Source organism: Aptenodytes patagonicus, chromosome 1 (assembly GCF_965638725.1).
Source record: "Aptenodytes patagonicus chromosome 1, bAptPat1.pri.cur, whole genome shotgun sequence".
Lineage (NCBI taxonomy): Eukaryota > Metazoa > Chordata > Aves > Sphenisciformes > Spheniscidae > Aptenodytes > Aptenodytes patagonicus.
In genome coordinates, this window is record NC_134949.1 from 190,576,608 (window position 1) to 190,597,556 (window position 20,949).

Consider the following 20,949-nt stretch of genomic DNA (forward strand, 5'->3'; position numbering starts at 1 on the left):
TAATGGTACCAACATTTATGTCCATTTGGTTAAACCATTTACCATTATGTTTTGTGGCTTACAGAAGAGATGAAAGCCAGGGGAAAATAGTATTAAGATGGAATAGACAAAATGTCCTTGTGCTGTGACAGGCCTTCAAAAGAAGGCTACAAACCAGAAGGATTATTTTGTTGATTACAACGTACTCCAAATGTCATTGTGTAACACCTCTAGTCACTAAGTACAGTACCTTACACCCATCAAAGTGATAAAAATATCTTGTATTATAAGATTAGATAAAAGCACAGCAAGCAAAAAAGTACAGTATTTTATTAGGTTTATTAAGTTTACCTTTCTTAGAAGCTTTAAAAAACATATCTTTTCATAAAGGCTTATTAATCTTCAGTTCCCATTTTCCCTTTCATTATGAGGAACAATGTCTCTTTGGAGAAAGGCATGAAAGAATGATTGTTCCTGCCAGTGCACTGATACATCCCATCTCACAATACTCGGTCCAATCCAGTGCATGCAAGGAAGAAGGAAGAGGAGAGAAAACAAAGATTGCATGTGTCTAAATATGTGTGGGTAAGTAAAGGGCACCAGTGTGACTTATACTTACAAACCTCAGAAAACACAATATTCTGTTGCTGTAATGAAGGTATAAATACATGATTCAATAAAATAAAATTACCTTTAAAGGAGTTTTGTTATAGAATAACTGAGAGGGAAAGTAGTATCTACTTACTGTCTCCTGGAAGTGAGTAAATAACTTCCCACAAAATTATGATCTGTTTTCTTTACCTATAAATGCTGGAAGTTTGTATACTGTAAAAGATGGGATTAAAAACAGAGGATTACAGTAAGTAGAGGTGTTTTCTCTTTCATGGATCTGTATTTGTGTCAACATTTCAAATCTAAAAGTATCAGGACTCTGTTGCATCTGGGACAAATCTGACTTCCAGCTGAAGTCCAATATAATAATGTTTTTCTAACTGGGGGGGGGGGGGGGGGAATCACCATATCTGCACTCTGATAAAAATCAGATAGTTTTTGGTTTTAGAAAATGGCTTTATTTAAAAGTTTATTAAAGCTGCAGAGAACTGTGTTGAGGAAAAAGAAACCTGAGTTTCCGAAATCTATTTTTCATTCCTGTAATTTATAAGCTTTCTCTTCCAGAAGTAGTTATAAATTCTGACTTTCAGACAGTGCCCCAGAAAACAAAAAAAACAAACAAAAAAAAACCCCACAAAGCAACCAAGCAAACAAACAAAAAAACCCCAACCAAACAACAAACATGTTTTAGTGCTTTCAATTATCTGCTTTGTTGTCTCTGTTCAGCCCTGTGTTTTTCCTGCTCAGTTGCTCAGTAACAAAGTATCCATTCACACTAAGTGCTGAGGGGCTCCTGCCAGGCCTTCCAGTTAGGTTTGTCTGCCACAGTTCACTACCATTTAAATATATGTGTATACGCATATGGAGAGAGATATATGTGTGAATACACACTCTAAGATCAGAAAAGATGATTTAATTATTAAGCTTTCTAGTGTAACTCTACATTTGCAGAATAACTTCCTTCCTTCACCACTATTTTATTTAGGTTGGGTTTTTTTTTGTTTTGTTTTTTGTTTTTTTTTAAATACATTCAGTATATGTTCTAATCCCATCTTTAAAAATCTAAATCACTGGTCAGATGCTTTTACTTCTTAGAAATCAGTTTTCTAAGTTTCTTATTTCATTTTGATGAGGCTTCGGGAATAATCATGTGTGTTCTATGCACATATCAATAGAATTTATTTTCCTCTTTCATATATTCCTTCATTATTAAAAAAGATCAATTTGCAAAAAAACAGGTTACTTAACCTCTGGAAGTCCTGAGAGACAGTGAAACTACCAAAATTCTATTATTCAGAGTATGCTGTGATTCTTCTGTGGTGCACTGTAGCTCATGAAAGCATTGCAACAGTGGCTGGACCAGAGAACAGTTTTGTTGAAGAAGCAAGGACATGACCCAGGAGATTCCAAGACCCCCTTATCCAGTTTCAGAGCCCTCCTGAGGAAAGACATTTGATAGACAATTTCCTTTGCCAGTCTACATTTTAGGAGGTAGCTCTTCTGATTAAACCTCCCTGTGTACAGATCATTTCCTTTAGCTGTATGCAGGAGCTAGGATTTATCTCTTTAAAGGAATGAATAGTTAAAGGCTTATGGACAGAAACTACTTGAAAATGTATCCTGAAGGGCTTCTTTTTTGTGTTGTGTTCCAAGCAAGGGTTTCAAACAGACACATATTATTTTCTTATACTTAATATGCTGGTAAGTAATATAGCTAGTATGTTAATACCAGTCTTAAAATCTTTATGCTATAGAAATGATAGGAAAAGATACCATAAGAAGAAAGTTCAATGCTCCTCTCTCCTCTCCTCTCCTCTCCTCTCCTCTCCTCTCCTCTCCTCTCCTCTCCTCTCCTCTCCTCTCCTCTCCTCTCCTCTCCTCTCCTCTCCTCTCCTCTCCTCTCCTCTCCTCTCCTCTCCTCTCCTCTCCTCTCCTCTCCTCTCCTCTCCTCTCCTCTCTTCTCCTCTCCTCTCCTCTCCTCTCCTCTCCTCTCCTCTCCTCTCCTCTCCTCTCCTCTCCTCTCCTCTCCTCTCCTCTCCTCTCCTCTTTGACAGTGGTTTATGTTTTTAAACTAGGTTTCTGGGAAAAAAAACAACAATAAACAAACAAACAAGCAAACACCCCCTCGGAAAAAAAAAAACACAAGAATAAAGCTCTTTTTGAAGGATCTAGATAATAATGCAAGTAACCATCCATTTTGCTTTTGCTTGAAAGAATTGTGACAGAACTGGGTGTTTACAGCAATCTAGTGTCACAGCTACCACCTCTGAACATGTCCCTTGAAACAAAAGCAATACTATTTTTAACTGAGTTCAGTGGGCTGCAGGTCATGCTCAATGTCAACAGAAATTGTTGGAAGTTATTCTCAATCTTGCCAGAACACTCAGCACATAGCAAAAGTGAGTTCTTGCTTCCTGATTGGAAAATTAAGGGAATGAGTAAATAATACTATGGTGTCATTTGAGATATTAAATGCTTCAAGATAGGTAAAGCAAAAATTTACTTGGAGTGTAAAGTTCCAAGAGTCATGTGTTTAGTTTACTTCTTTTTTAATCTCTTTTTTTTTGTCCGTTGCATCCATCTTGCTAGTTAGTAAAGAGTTAATGGTAACTAGAGAAAAGAGTTTAATCTTCATAGGTTTGCTAGTAAGACCACTGGTCTCCAACCTGTTCCATGTGGCATGACATAAAGTGTGCTATCCACCCAGAGAAATCCTATAATTTGTGTCAGATGTTTGGCATCTCAGAAATACGCCTTCCTGCCCTGCAGTCTGCATGGAAACATTGTTCCAACAAATCACCTGCTTAATCAATAAGATTATATCAAAATAAAAGCTAAAATAAGTATTGTGAAGAGTTGCAACAAGATATAAAAGTAAAATAGAATCATAAAATCATAGAATCATAGAATCATTAAGGTTGGAAAAGACCTCTAAGATCATCGAGTCCAACCATCAACCCAACACCACCATGCCCACTAAACCATGTCCCTAAGTGCCTCATCTACACGTCCAGGAATGGGGACTCAACCACTTCCCTGGGCAGCCTGTTCCAATGTTTCACCACTCTTTCAGTAAAGAAATTTTTCCTTACATCCAATCTAAACCTCCCCTGGCGCAACTTGAGGCCGTTTCCTCTCTTCCTAAATATATAAATAAATGTGTGTATTTTTCAAGTCTTTGAAGGATAACTCTGTAAGCAGTAACTTCTTCAGGATTTGTCAATCTACCAAAATCACTTCTAACTTTCTTGCCATCCTTTTGTTAGGGCTTTTTTTCTTCATAGAATCAATGAATGTGATATTATACAGTGTGTGTCTTATGGGCTGAATTAAAAAAGTGTTCACTCTTCTGCGTACTTTAGAGAATATGAACTGGAGAAGAGTTGCCTCTCAACACCAAAGCATCATTGAACATGCAAGATCATAGAATCATAGAATCATTTAAGATGGAAAAGACCTCTAAGATCATCGAGTCCAACCATTAACCTAGCACTGCCAAGTCCACCACTAAACCATGTCCCTCAGCACCACATCTACACGTCTTTTAAACACCTCCAGGGATGGTGACTCCACAACTTCCCTGGGCAGCATGTTCCAGTGCTTGACAACACATTTTTTCCTAATATCCAATCTAAACCTCCCCTGGAGCAACTTGAGGCTGTTTCCTCTTGTCCTATCACTTGCTACTTGGGAAAAGAGGCCAACACCCATCTTGCTACAACCTCCTTTCAGGTAGTTGTATAGAGCGATAAGGTCTCTCCTGAGCCTCCTTTTCTTGAGGCTAAACAACCCCAATTTCCTCAGGTGCTCCTCATAAGACTTGCTCTCTAGACCCTTCACCAGTTTTGTTGCCCTTCTTTGGACACATTTCAGCACCTCAATGTCTTTCTTGTAGTGAGGGGCCCAAAACTGAACACAGTATTCAAGGTGCTGAATGAACTCATGGTGAATCATGAATTCTCCTGTCAGAATACTGCCTAGGAAGATAAACATTTTGCAAATGATAGGTTTGGAGTTTGACCTACCAAACATAACGTCAACATCAGGAAAGGGACCTCTTCTAAAGGCATTGCTTCCTATGAGAAATCTCTTTCTATTTTTCTTCCCCCTAATTATTTGCAGTGACACTTTTTGCCCTTGGGCTTCACCATAATTGATTAAAGGTAATCTGCAAGAAGTACCAAGAAACATGTATTTGTGACTGAATTCAGTGAAGATGGGAATATGACATTACTGTGATTTAGGCCTAACTTGCCTTGTACGATACTGAAAATGATCGTTTCTCTCACCTGCTTGCTCCTTAGTCACCCAATACTGTCTTTAGCTTCCCTAACCTTAGTACATGGAATATATGAAAAACAAATATTTTAAAATGAGTAGTTATTTACATGTTTTAGTAAATTAATTTTTCCTAAGAATAAATAGGGACTAATCATGGTATAGAGATGTACTGGGTTGACCTTGTCTGCTTGCCAGAAGAACACCAAACCGTTCTCTCACTCACTCTCAAAGAACAAAATACGATAAAAAAGCTCACTAGTTGAGATAAAGACGGGGAGATCACATACCAGTTACCATCACTGGCAAAACAGACTCCACTTGGGGAAAATTATTTAATTTATTATCATTTAAAATGGTGAGAAACAAAGACAAGTTAAAACAACACTGTCTCCCCACCTCCCTTTTTCCCCAACTTTACTCTTTCATTCCCAACTCTTCTTCCCCCTGCCCCTACAAAGTGGTGCAAGGAGCATGGGGAATAGAGCGTTGTGGTCAGTTCTCTCTGCTTCTCCTTTCTCCTCACACTTTTCCCCTGCTCCAGCATGGGTCCTTCCCAAAGGCCATAGTTTCTTCAAGAAATATCCACTTGCTCTGGTATGGTAATGCCAAGACTATTGTTATCCTGGGCTGCATTAGGCAAAGTGCTGCCAGCAGGTCGAGGGAGGTGATCCTTCCTCTCTACTAAGCACTGGTGAGGCCACACCTGGAGTACTGTGTCCAGTCCTGGGCTCCTCAGTACAAGAGAGACATGGACATACTGGAGAGAATCCAATGAAGGGCCACCAAGATGATTAAGGGTCTGGAGCAGCTCACATATGAGGAAAGGCTGACAGGACAGGGACTGTTCAACCTGGAGAAGAGAAGGCTCAGTGAGGCTCTCATCAATGCATATAAATACTTGCAGGGAGGGTGTAAAGAAGATGGAGCCAGACTCTTTTTAGTGATGCCTAATGACAGGACCAGAGGCAATGGGCACAAACTAAAACACAAGAGACTCTGTCTCAGTGTCAGGAAACACTTTTTTTCCTGTGAAGGTGACTCAGCACCGGCACACATTGCTCAGGGAGGTTGTAGAGTCTCCCACCTTGGAAATATTCAAAAGCCATCTGGATGTGGTCCTGCACAACTGGCTCTAGGTGGCCCTGCTTGAGCAGGGGGGTTGGACCAGAAGACCTCCAGAGGTGTCTTCCAACCTCAACCACTCTGTGTTCCTGTGAATGTACCAAATCCACCCTGTTCCCTACTGACAGCGCTGAAGACATCCATTATTTTCACTTGTGTGATTTTAGTGTTCAGCATTTCGTGCCCGGCCTAGGAAATCTTTTCACAAATAGGGCCTTAGCACACCAGAAAATCAGGATTGTCTAAGGTGTCTCAAGTTGGGTACATAAAACTGAAGCATCAAAAATGACTTATTACTTTGAACTGTAAAACTTTATATTGTTGAATTAGAAAATGTCTGTCCCAATGAAAAAGATCTTGCAGAGGGAAATGGTTGTTGGTGAGAAATATTTGAAGTGAAAGCCTCCCCCATCTACGTAAGATTTGAAATAATTTACCCACTTCAGTGAAAACTCTAATTATACAGTATGAATTCCTGCATCAAAAAGCCAAGGAATTAATCAAGCCTATTACTAACTCTTCAAGCCACCCCAGCTGTATATGAAGGAGGTGTGAAAAATTAAAGTTCAGTAATCTAAAAAAATACTCCATCTTTATTCCTTTCTTTGTTGGCTGGGAATAGTTGTGGAGGATTCACAGTAGTATTCACTCTGTGGGTGATTTTTGAGCTGGGTTTTCTGATCTAAACCCAAATTGTATTCTAAAATTAAAACACAGGTTGGATTTGGCATTTTCTGTGCCAAGAATTTTCTGAATCAGACATACCAAGTAAGCTCCATTGATTTTCTGAGTCACTTATGGTTTTAGTATTTTTTATAATTAAATCTTTTGAGAGACTCGGTTCTAAGCAGCTGCACTAGACTAACTAGCAGGTGCTCATGTCTTCACTTGAATTAGTTTCTGTCCTACTGTGATATCTATCTGGGCTGGAGCAAAAATAGCATCTGTGAGTGAACACAGGACAGATCATGATCTTTTATGATCCCTTTACCAAAGAATGTGTAATCTTATTTCAATCAATGCATCGGTTTGTATAGTAAGAAAAGAAGAAACCAGAGATGTCTGAGAGTACGTAAAATATGCACGCTTACCCGTGGGAACTAGATGGTTTAGCTTAAAGTGTCCTGTTGTTTCTGTTTAAATATATATAGACATAAAGTTCTATGGTCTTAACTTACCATTACAGATTGATTGTTTTTTATAGATATTAAATACAAATGAGTCTTAAGGAAGAATATGAAAAGAAGAAGCCTTTTGGAGTGAAATAAAAGGGTATTCCAGATGTGAAGAACAGTTTTGGAAAATACCTCAAAGATTTGAGGAAAAGTAGGTGAGACAGCAATAGAAACAAAATCCTGAAATGCAAGCAACAAATAAAATGTCAATGGCCGAGGTAACGAACTGAAGACAAACATTTGAGTAGAAGAATGGTTGAAACAGAGGGGTGGGTGGAAAACATAAAGGGCAAAGAGCACTGTGGAGTGTATTATGTAAGTAAGAACATAAAAGGCATGGCACTGATCATCAGACTGAGTATGACAAATCAAAGATGAGGAGATGGGAGAAACAGATTTTTAAAGACTATTTAGACAAAGGCTAAGGAAACAAAATATTAAGAGCAAAGGTGAGACCTGAAGAGGTAGAACACCAAAATCATAAGATTGCACATGAGAGAAAAAAATAAGTGGAGCAGATGAAAGTTAAGACAAAAGTTCAGGAGGGAAAACAGTAAACACAGAAACAAAAGGGAATGAGAACCACATATGGGAATGAATGTGAAAATAATAAGACATGATTCCTCTCAATAAAATAGAAAAAATAGGATTATAAAATACAAAGGTGCTGAATATAACCTCTACACCCTTTATTATTGCATTTAAGACATTCACCTTTCCATTCAGAAGGAGAGTCTCTGATTGTCTCTTTTGCTTGAAGTCTCGTACCCCCAAGCTATCAGATGACGTTTGATAGTTAGGGTCTGGTAAAGATATTTCTCATCATTGTCTCTGATTTCTGTTTTGTCTTTCTGTCCTGGTTTTGGCAGGGATAGAGTTAACTTCCTTCCTAGTAGCTGGTACAGTGCTGTGTTTTGGATTTAGGATGAGAACAAAGTTGATAACACACCAATGTTTTAGTTGTTGCTAGGTAATGCTTACACTAGTCAAGGACTTTTTAGTTTTCCATGCTCTACCGACTGAGAAGGCTGCAGGTACATAAGAAGCTGGGAGGGGGCACAGCCAAACTGGCCAAAGAAACATTCCATACCATGTGCTGTTATGCTCAGTACATAAACTGGGGAAAGCTGGCCCGGGGGGGGGTCGCTGCTTGGGGACTGGCTGGGCATCGGTTGGTGGGTGGTGAGCAATTGTACTGTGCATCACTTGCTTTGTGTATTCTCATTCTCATTATTATTATTACATTACTATTATTATTTTATTTTGATTATTAAACTGTTTTTATCTCAACCCACGAGTTTTTCTCACTTGTGCTCTTCCAATTCTCTCCCCCATCCCACCGGGGGGGGAGGGGAGCGAGCGAGCGGCTGTGTGGTGCTCAGTTGCTGACTGAGGTTAAACCACGACACTTTCTCAACAAATTGATTGACTTAGTTTGTAAAGAGGAATTTGGCACGACTGTCCGAGCTTCTTATTGTCTCTTTCTTCAGTCATATTGGCTCTTTCCTTACTCATGAAACTGCTGATCATCCAAGTCTTTCTCTGAGCAGAAACACTTTATACTTTCTTCTGGGTTGGTTCTTCTCCCATTCCCCTAGCCCTGGATAACTTCCTTCTTTACAGAAGAAGATCCCATAATCATTGCTAGTCTTTTTGCAACTTACTATATAAAAAAGTTTTCTGTACACCCAATATCTCACATATAGACTCTTCTGTTTCATCTCTCCCTCATATTTTAGACAACTTTGTAATAAATAGACTAACTAGAGTAAACCAAAAGAACAAACCCAGCTTTCAGACACCAGGTCATTCATCACTGCTGATGGAAGTTGCTTCAAACTGTTTATAAAACCCCCCACTGAGGAAAACTCCACAACTCCCACAGGTACATTCAGACTAAATTTAGCATCTGAACATGAAATTAAATTGGCTGAAGAACTGTATTTTGGGATTTAGAGTTTTAGAGAACTCTGCTACTTGTTGCAATAGTGATTTTAGTATGTAAACTTTTAGATACCAAATTTGCAAGCCTTAGGAAGAACATGCACAGCACAATGAAAAACTAAAGCTCCCTTTAAAAATCTGAATTTTGGCACACAGAACTGAAACATACAAAATTGCCAAACATTTTGGATTACTAAGATTGACAGTATTGAAAATATATCCCCTCATAAAAAAAAAAAAAAAAAAAAAAAAAAAAATCTCCCAGGAGAAAATGGTGGTTGATGGCAAAGCTTTGGCCACTAGAATAATTTATCCACTCAGTGGAAACTCTAATTAATAATTATACAGCACACATACATCAGAGAACCACACAATTAATCAAGCCTGTTTCTATAACCTCAAGTTGTTCCAGCTGCACATGAAGGAGGAGTATCACTACTTTTAACATCACAAAGTTTGTGTCTAACCAAACCCTTTCTTGCAGCAATTTCAGCCTTTATCTTCTTTTTTAAATCCTATACTTGAAAAACAGATTATTCCCTTCCTTTCCATGTCAGATTTCTATGAACATGAATATGGTTTATCATGTCTTTCCCTAGTTTTCTAGGGGAAATTATGCCAGTTCTTTCCATCTTTTTTTGTACCTCATATTTACTAGATCATTCCTGTACTTTTTCTTGGGATTGTCCTCTCTTCATATCTTTCTTGAAATGTAATGCTCAGAATGTTGGAAGTTTTACTCCTTATGTTTTACATGATAAAACACAGTTCATGCATCTTAATAAATGCCTTAGAACGTTTGCCTCTTTCTGCTAACTGCCTAATCAATAGTCTAGTATTCGAATAGATAATTATTCTGTCTAAGCTTATGAAAATACACGTGTCCCTACTTAATTTTATCCCTATTTTCCAGTCCATTTCTCCAATTTATGGAAATAATTTGAAATTCTAATCCTGTCTTTCAGCATCCTAACTGTCCGTCCCTGTTTCATGTCATCTGCAATAATAATCATGCTCTCTATTTCATCAAACAAGTCATTATTGAAACACTGGATGCTCTAGTTTAATGTTTGATAGGGTATCCTTATTTATCATCATTTTGAAACTAGGGAGTGAATTCTTTATTATTATTGCTCTACAGAATTTCATGCCAAACTACTTCAGACAAAGCACACAGACAAAGCATATACTTGATGTGGATTTATAAATTGGAAAAGGTTAGATACACATGTGAAAGCTATCGAGTTTCCTCCTGTCACCTGAAGCAACTGATGTTCTTCAAAGACCACAAAGCATATAGTAACATAGTAAGTTTTCAATATTCTCAGGGGAAAAAAAAAGTAGAGAGAATATATAATGATGATACTATAACACATAGTAGTTAGCTAAAGAAGAGCTTGTGTTATAAGTCTATTATACTGAACAGTTTAAAAATGTGCCTGGAAATTTCCTAAAACATTTTCTATATTTAATGCTTTATTTTACTAGAACATAAAAAGAAGTCAAATTTAAATAATTAAACAAAAATCCTTTGGGTGATACAGATTAAGAAAAGAAAGGGGCTGAAAATCAGTTTCCCTTATACTCATTGAATCTTTACATGTGGGACCTTTCCCTGCAGTCTTCTTCTCTAATAGAAATATGTGGGTGCTTCAAGCAACAAAATCTACACTATCTCCTCTTGGTCTCTGAGAAAATAATTTTGTCACATCAGATTTTACAGTGTATCTGCTTTCTTCTATTCTTAGGCATCTCTTAGACTGGTAGTCATATCACTGAATAGTACATATCTATAAAGTCCTGTTATATATCTCAATTAGTCACCCTAAACTCTATATTCAGTCAATGGAAAGAAACAGATGCTTATAGAGCGAATCATAAAACTATTTTGATGTCTACCTTAGGACATTCTGATTGATTTCTTTCCTTTGACTGTAAAAGGAGTCTTCATGATTAGTTCTATATCACAGATGTCTGCACTTCTTCAGATGAAACCCTTTCCTCTATTTTTTCATCGTTTCCTATTTGCAACACCTCTCTCCCTCTTTTCTCTCTTTCTCTCCGCCCTTGTACCTATCCTGCCTTCAAGTCCAGAACCACCTCCTGGCTGAGCACACTCAGATGCCATTGGGGGAGGAAACGTTTGCTCTCTTCTGGCATTCCACATGATCCAGAGTGAATCTGTCAGGACAAGCAACCAACCAGACATGTTTTTTCTTGTCATCTTTTTACTGACATTTACAGAATCCACACAGTAAACTTACAGCAAATAAATAAAAGTTAGATACTGTGCCACAGTGCTCTTAACTAGAAATGACTACTACGAGTTTTGCATGTTTTATTTCCAATTAAAATATGAGAACTAGTGGGAACAAAATAAGACACGTTCATAAATCCATTTATTCTAACTAAAATAATGAAAGTGGAGGAGATTATCTAAGAAAAAGTAATGATAGTGTCTTTATAGGCATAAGAGGCAACTTTTGCAACACAGTAAGTGATTCTATGCCTTTGAGTTTGGATGCTGACAAGAACATTCATGAAGACTTCACTGGTTTCAATAATGTATCAGCTATGATGGAGACGTTCCTTTTGTCGGCAATTACAGAATTTAAACAACTCTAATTTTATGATGCTCACTTACGCATGACTGGTTTGTATCAGATGTAGCAACTAGATTATAACAATATCAATAAAAAGTGTCATTTTTTTTCCCTCTGCGTATGCTTTTTATGGTGTCTTTTAAAAATAAAATAATCTAAGAGACATCTTACAATTATTAAATAAAAAATGCAAAATAATAAAGAAAAGCCAGCCCCACCCAGATTGAGCCAGCAGTAAGGTGTAGTTCTGGAAAAATAAAGTTTAATTTCTCCTTTGCTGCTAAATCACGTGGAAAGTTTCATACAGGAAAGACAAGTAGTTTTCAAACCTTTTCAATCTGCAGATCAAGCACATTTTGCACTGCAGATATAGCTCACTCTAAGGTAATGAAAGTCTATTGAGAATGGTCTTGTTTTAAAAAAACCACAATAATTACAGTTTGTGGCCCCTTAGAATCAGTCCAGAGCCCATTCTCTGCAGAAATGAGTAGAATAATTGGTAATGGCAGTAGTTGGGTGCTTCAGCAATATAAACACTGTCAAGAAAATGCTATTCACTCAGACCTCCGAAATGATAAAACCTAAACTCCTGAGGTAAACTGATCACAAGGAAGGTAATGCTGAAATGCACATAGTCCAGAGGAAGAGATGTTTTCAAGAAAATGAAAATGAAAATAGTTGATCAGCTTCCATTATCAGCAAGAAAATGTTATAAATATATCTCCTTCAATATAATTGATTGTACAAAGTTCAGCATTCAATCAAGATTTTAGAAGTGTCTCTAAAATTATGCAAAATTTTAACATACTCATAGCTGCAAACATATCTGAAATACAAGTTTAAGATGTGTTTCAGGTGTACAACTCCTGTTTCAAACATGAGTGGCTGATTACTCAGCTTCATTCATTGCAAGCCAGCTGTCAGAAAGAAAAATTGTTGAAGTCAGTTCAGAAATATCTTAGTTCTCTCAGCCAGATTGAATGTCAGCTGTTTTCCAAAGCAATGAAATTAATAAAAATGATTCTGTGGTAGAGGCAAGCAAGGCAGTAAGCTCGGATGTCCTCTTATTCACTAATCACTCAGTGTCAAAGAGGCAAATAAAGGTCTGCTTCATTGGGCGCCTGCATTCCAGCTGATCGCCTTTGCGTAACCTGTACTTAGCTAACTTGGTTAGTTGGTTCCCAAAAGCTCATTAGAAAACTTTGTGCAGGATATGATTCCCAACACATTAGCTCTTGGTAAAGGTAACCATAATAAATTAACAATAAACACTGTTTTGTATTGGACTTAATTACATTCAATTATTAAATTAAATTACATTAAGTTATTAAATTTAATGTCAGTCTAACATGTGAAGTAAATAACAATGTTCAATTTATTCTGGAATTTGCTTATGCTACCAGATGTGTTGTGTGAAAGATTAATGTCATTTTCAGCCTTTGACAGAAACACTACTGGTTCTGACTATACTATTTCTTTTCTTGGCTATATCAGTGGAAAAAATAGTTTTGGAAGTACTTTCATAGCACATCACTCTTAGAGCCCTTTAAATTTCTTTTGTTTCCAGATTTCTTGTAAAAACTATGATTGCCTCTGATGCCTTAGTAGTCTTGTTTTTTTCTTTCTGGGACAACTGGATTGGATACAAATTTACTTGCATAGTTCACAACCCAAAGCATCCTTATATTTCTTCCCTGTTTTTTGAATCAGACTTTTTGGCAGTTGCAGTTTACTCTTTTATATCTGTAAGTTTGTTCTGTTAATTTTTCTTCCTTTTATGTTATTTCAGTTTTCCACAATTTACATTTTTGTTTCTTTTGCTTTGTGTTTTTTTGTTTCATTCAAATGCTGCTTAAAGTCTCTAGTCATGCTCTTCTACTGTCTTTTCCCCAGATCGAAATGTCATCTGTGTAGACCTCAGTAACCTATACGACATCAAAAATGTATTGCATTTTTTGGTAAACCACCTTGTGTACTGAACACAGCCCAAATGGCAGTTTGAGAAACAGCGTTTCCCAAAGGGGCTGTTGAATGTGCACAAATATATCCTCTGTTTTTCTAAGGGCAGCTAGCATAACCCTGGTGATGTACGAAGCATAAAAAAAAAAAAAAATATATATATATATATTTGGCATCAGCCATCAGTTCCTGAACATCCCCCCTTCAAAAGAAGAAGTAAATCTTAACAAACATACTTAATCCTTTTGTTTTTTGTTTACAAGCTGACAATTCTGTCAAAAGTCTGACAATTCTGACAATTTTTCCTACAATGGCCAACAACTATATGCATTCTAGTAGTTTGATACACAGTGATTTCCAGAGCAATATTCTCATTCTAACCTTACACAGAGGAACTGTGGCAAGGTTATGAAATGGGAGACATTTAGCCGCCTTCACCACTCTTCTAGATTGCTGTATTTCTCAATCTTTGGAAGACCTATTCAGACAGTTCCTCAGGTGTGATGTTACCTGATTCTTTGCAGCAAATGTACTTAAAGTAAAAACGTTTGATTTACTTTCTGCTCAGTATCACATTCATCTTCTGCCTGTAGTATTGCTCTTTGTTCTAATGAAAAATTCCTCTAAGCTAATTGGACTGCTATGTTATGAGATTGCTGGTCTTTGCAAATGTCTCAGAATAATCTAATAAATTTTCATGCTTATATTGTGTTTCACAATGCTTGTATTTTATTTCTAAATAATAAGTATTCTCATGTTTGGGGTGATTGTGTCAGTATTTGTCATTTCTTACTATTTGTGAGCTCTTTTGTGGACTTTGCTTGCTTGACAGTCTTTCTCATGTTGCTTTCTCTCTGATTTCAAATTAATCCATTTTATCAAAGCTAGAGTTCAACTTTTGGGTTAGAATGGGTGATCTTTTCTTCTTGGGAAATTATAATTGCCCTCTATAACACCTTTCTCCCTTTCTTTCTCACTGAATTTATTTATCATAGATAAATATTTATCATAGCTTGGTCTCAAATTTTGAAAAGGCTTCACATTGTATTTTTAAACAAATATTTTTCTGTGAATTTAACAATATTATTATTAATGTTACCTTTCCAATACATTCCTGTTGTTGTCACTGCCCACTGCTGACATATATTGCATAAAATATTCTTCAGAATCCTCTTTATTTCTGGAGTTTCAAAACTGTTGGAGATTGTAGTTGCCCTAGATTTTCAATAAAGCTGTTTTCCTAATTTCTCCTCTATAACTGTACTCCAAATCAAGGACTAACAGAACACTGCTTCAGTTAGTGTTTGACTTCTACCTTATCATTACTGTAAAATCTTAGCTATTGCAGTACAGAAAACACATTTCCATCTAGCTCGTGCTAGAGGTGAGAATATCAGAAAGGTGCCACAAATCTTTTCACTGCTTTTTATTGCATTTAAATGCTGGTCTGATGCTGATGGGCCAAAAAGATTCCAAATGAGCCATTATTTTACACACATGCAACATGCTGCTATCACATAGGAGGTAATTTTAAGGAATTCACATTAATACTACTCTCAAATATGTGAATTTTGTTTAGATTTACAAAAAATCTTTGTATTGCAATGAAAAACAAAGGGATTTTGTTTGTTTGTTTGTTTGTTTTCTGTAAAAACAAAGCAAAAAACATCCATTTAACCCTTCTCCTTTCCAAACAATGTTATATTCCAGGTTGCATTCTTCTTTTGTTTATGAAAGAAGACCTTAAATTTGAGGTAAAGGTTCAAAGTCCTCTCAGGCCTCCAGCTGCTGAAGATCAAAACCCCAGACTGAGGGGGAAAAAAAGGAGAGAGACTCTTAGATGAAATGAAAGAAGAGACATAACTTACAGGACAGAAAATGCAAGACATTGATATATCCAGTAAATTCCATTTTCTTTATTTTTGCTCTTATATTTCAGTATTTTTTCATTGTAGATATCCTATGTATTTGAACTCTCACATTTTTTTAATGAAGTATATCAGTCTTGTCTCTCTGAACTTTCTTCCTGCTGTTTTTTCTTTTTTCTTTTTTTTTTTTTTTTTGGTTTTTTTTGTTTAATATGAAGAGAAAAGAAGCATTAAGCTATGGTGACTGCTAGAAACTGAACTGGGTAATTCTGGAAGGGGGAGGTATTAACGAATTAATTAGAATATGAAAGTTCAAGTGCTCTATAACACAGAGGGTTCATCTCACATTCATCAATCAGTTTCAATCTATCTCTCCCTAAAATGGACAGTCCTAAAAGTTTGAACACTCCGTTCTATTATTGCCAAATAGAAATGAAATCATGTTCATATTGAAATCCTTTTAAAGAATTATAATTATGTTTATTTTAATAAATATATAAAAATAGAACTTTTACTTCAATAAAAAGAGTATTGTAGGGATTTTTATTTTATCAGAAAAAAAAAGCGACAAATTTGGTTTGAGCAGTACTGAAACAAATCTAGTTGGTCTAGTTTTTCAAATTGGACAGCTGTGTCTGCCCCTCCCTCTCTCAACTATTTATACAGCTTTAGAAGCAAGCTACAAATGTTCTTTATGAGCTTTAGCAGTGACCAGATAAGTAGGGGAAATTCTGGTTTTTGTTGAAGCTCATTCTTATCTTCAGATACTAATAAACTCTCCTTGCAGATATTTGTTATCTCTGACTTATACATGCAAAGAACAGATACCTGACATGGAAAAACTCCAGATTCCACCAAAGAAAAATTAGCTGACTTATTCTGGAGGGGAACAGGTTGGGACTGGTAGTGTGGGGTTGTCCTGTTTTTTGTTCGTTTTTTCAGAGAAAGTATCCAAAACCATCAGTTATAGTGAAAAAAGATATTTTAAGAATGTAAAATATATTCCTTTGGCAAGTGGTTTTATCCTTCACCCCTCCCCCAATAATCATATATTGTTCAACCAGAAAAACAAATTAATGCATCCCAGCACGAGTTTAACTGTCTAAGGCCTTCTAAAAATGCAGACATATTGCTTCTCTTTATTCTAGCTTTATAAACCATTGTTCTACTGCCTCAAGGTTTGGTATTTCAACAGAGAGTGAACATAAGAATGAAGAACTGGAGCCTTCATTTAGTTCAATTCTCTTCTAATCCCATTTCTTGCAATGACAGTCAATGTGTAATGTCATAGAAGTCCAGGAAGGTTCACAGATGCTCATTTCTATACTTCAACCCACAACACACTTCCATGAACATCCTACAAAAATTCATACCGCTGTGTAAAACAGGAAAACCAAGAAATCCATTAAATAGGAAGGAAAAAAAAGAGATAAAGAGTATTCTTAATATCTACCGTTCTTGCACTTCATCAGAAAAAATATCCATTCTAAGAAGTAGACCATATCATATGCTGAAGAGACAAGTGACAAATTTCTAAAAATCTCTGACAGTCTGATCTGCTGGCAACCCTTTGCCTAATGCAGCCCAGGATACCATGTGCATTCTTTGCAGCCAGGGCACATTGCTGGCTCTGGTCAACTCGGTGTTTACTAGAACCTCCAGGGCCTTTTCTGCCAAATAGCTTTCCAGCTGGGCAACCCCCAGCATACACTGGTGTATGGGGTTGTTCCTCCCCAGGCGCAGGACTTTGCATTTCTCCTTGCTGACCATCATGACGTTCCCATCAGCCCATTTCTCAAGCCTTTTGAGGTCCCTCTGGGTGGCAGCACAACCCTCTGGTGTATCAGCCAGTCCTTCCATTTTTGTGTCATCAGCAAACTTGCTGGAGGTGCACTCTGCCCCATCATCTGGATCATTAATGGTGATGTTCAACAGCGCTGGACCCACTATTGACCCATGGGGTACACTGCTAATTACCAGCCTCCAACTAGACTTCATACCATTGATCATCACCCTCTGGTCCCAGCCATTCATGCAGTTTTCAATCGACCTCACTGTCTGCTCATCCAGCCTGTACATTAACAACTTGTTTATTGAGGATCTTATGGGATACTGTATCAAAGGCTTTTAGTTTATTAAGTTGGTCAAGTATGACTTCCCCTTGGTGAATCTATGCTGACTACTGGTGATTTTCCCATCAGGTTTCCAGGATTAGCTGCTCCACCAGTTTAATGTTTTTTTGCCTCCTTAGTATCTTCTCTCAAACGCTCTCAACTTGGCCATCTTTACTCTAGTTTGAAGACCCTTATGGCTTAAGGACATAAGAAGTACCCTACTACATGCTCTACATGGCAATGGTCTTTCCCCTCCAGTATCCTATCTTCAGCACTGGCAAAAGGAGAGGTGGTTTAGGGTGACCTCACAAACCTGATGACTGTCTCCACTGCTTTCACTATATAGCACCCCAGGGTCCGGAATTGCTCTATTAGGGATAATAGTGCATTCTTCCTTGCTTAGAACATTTAGTATCCAAGAAAAAAATTGATTTAATTTTGGTTTTCCATCTTTTTGGCAGCTTTCCAAATGTTTTCTGGAGTTGAAATAAAAAAGCCATTCAAACACTATTGATATCTTCATGATGAAACAACTAAATGACAGAAAATATAACCTGCTAGATATGTAACATGGAGTTAGGATTTTTCTGAGGGCTTCCAGCTATACAAAGAGCCAACACAGCATGAAAATTACCCACAAATAAAAGTATCTCTAAAATAATGAAATCAACATCAATCTATGGTTGAGGATTGGTTCCTCTATGTGTAGGAGAGAGAGTTTCTTACTAAGACCCAATGTATCAGCTTAATACTAATATGAAACATTTTTGGCTATCAGGGAAGATTTCCTGGAAATTCAAGTAATTCAAATATAAGAGAAAATTAAGTTTGTGGATTGAGTGCAAAAGGTGAAGATTTCAAACATCTGTTTTGTTTTTATTTTCTCTATTTAAAAAAAACCCAAAACTTAATTTCTTTTTCTTGCATGCTATTTATCTTTGTCCTTGCTTTCTTTCATACTGTCGTGTTTTTTTTTTTTTCTTTCATTACAAAGTTCAAGGATAGCATGTAATAAGAACATTAATCTCTTGTAAGTAGAGTCACTGGGCCAAATTGGTCAATTCAATTTCCACTAACATAAACTCAGCATTTAACTATCGATTTAAGCGTGTGAGATTTCTTCATCCTTACATCACAGGTCAGAGAAGAACTCAGTCTAATGTATTATTTCTTTTCATTTTACCACAATTAATTTACTCAAAATTTTATCTATAACTCCAAATAAAAAATAATATTGAAAAAATTATAAAATATTGTAAAAAAGGGCAAACACTGTCTTTGAAATGGTAGTCCCTTTCTGAAACATTAATCCTAATTGAGGAGTGAGTCAATAAAAGAGTACACCCGATGAATAGTGAATCAATAATAGAGCTAAAAAGAAGGAATCTTTATCATATGAAAACTTAAAAATAATAACTTAAAATCTTCTATTCAGCAATTTACAATTCATATGATAATGTTAATTGTATCTGGCATAGCAGTTGTAATTAAAAAGCTTTTTAATGTAGTTATTTATCTGTAAGTTTTCATCAAATTATGCTTTGAACTGATTTGGTCTCTTTTAGAAACAAAACCAAAACATTGATTAGTTATGTGCAATTTTCCTCCTTACGTTACAAAATAGTTTATTTTCCATATTCTATTACATTACTTAATTGAAAAGGTATATTTTTTGGACATACTTTTGGAAATATTTGGAAATATTCCTAGTAAAAATTTGGAGTAATCTTTTTGAGATATTTCTGTAAAATATTAATGGATGTTCTACTGGTCAGCTGCGGAAGGTGTAAGTCACATGCTCAGTAGCTTAAAAGTGATGCGTTTATGTACTTTGAATTGCATATGGCTCATGCTGTTGGCTATACACTGATTGCAGAGAAATTATAAGGACTTTTAGCACTCTGGCTAGGGGTAATCAGCCAGCAAAATCTGCCAAGGATCCCTGACAGAACAAGGTATCTTGAACGATTAGTGCCTAAGTGTCTTAAAGGAAGAACAGGAACTCTTATTTGCTTATGAAAATATGGCATTTTCTCAGACCAAGACATCAGACTTTTTCATTCTTCTATCACACAGTGGAAAGAAGATTTTTTTTTTTTAAGTTTTACAGTTGTTTGAAAGTATCCCTACTTCCTGATGGGACCTATTGTTTCTAAGTGTCATGATCAACAGGATAACTCTCTTTTTAAATCTTCTTTAAGTGCTCTCTGAAGGTTTTAAGTCCATAAGTCATAAGACTGCTGAGTACATGCATTAGACCATGAATAAAACCACAGTGCTTGGTGTATCAGCCATGGACACCCCAGCAGATTTAGACTGGACAGCAAGAGTTCACTTAGCAGAGTTTTGAAACATAGTGGAAAGTAGGCTCACATGAACAGCAAAACTTGATTATTTCAAGATAGAGATGTGAAAAATCTCTCCAGATTCAGCAGCCCATAAAAAAAGGTAATAGCCACATCCTACAGAGCCTCATTACCTTGTATGCTAGCATGCGCTAGGGGAGACTGAGACTGAGGTCTGTGTGATAGAGGTAGGGTGGAGAAGAGCTTATCTGTGAGCAGGATAAGCATTTCAGAGAGGAACTGACATGAATAATTAAAAAAAAAAATGAGGTTATGGCTATCAAAACTTTCACAGAAACTAGTGCTTGGATACCAAGGAGCCTGGGGAGACTGGGATAAATAACTGGGAATTTCATGAGAAAGTTTGTATTTACTTATGTACATTAAAATCAATTTTTTTACCAAATTATATGCAAAATTTTTTTAGCTATTATGTGTTTGTGAAAACATAATTTTAAATATTTTTTCAGAATACATGTAGAAATTTTAACTGACACACACATGCATAAACACACACACGCACACAGAATCATAAAATCACAGAATAATTTACATTGGAAAAGACCCTTAGGATCATTAAGTCCAACTGTTAACCTAACACTGCCAAGTCTACCACTAAACCATGTCCCTAAGCACCACATCTACACGACTTTTAAATACCTCCAGGGATGGGGACTCAACCACTTCCTTGGGCAGCATGTTCCAATGCTTGACAACCGTTTCAGTGAAGAAATTTTTCCTAAGATCCAATCTAAACCTCCTCTGGCAGAACTTGAGGCCATCTCTTGTCCTGTCACTAGTTACTTGGGAGAAGAGACCGACACCCACCTCGCTACAACCTCCTTTCAGGGAGTTGTAAAGAGTGATAAGGTCTCCCCTGAGCCTCCTCTTCTCCAGGCTAAACAACCCCAGTTCCTTCAGCCGCTCCTCATAAGACTTGTGCTCTA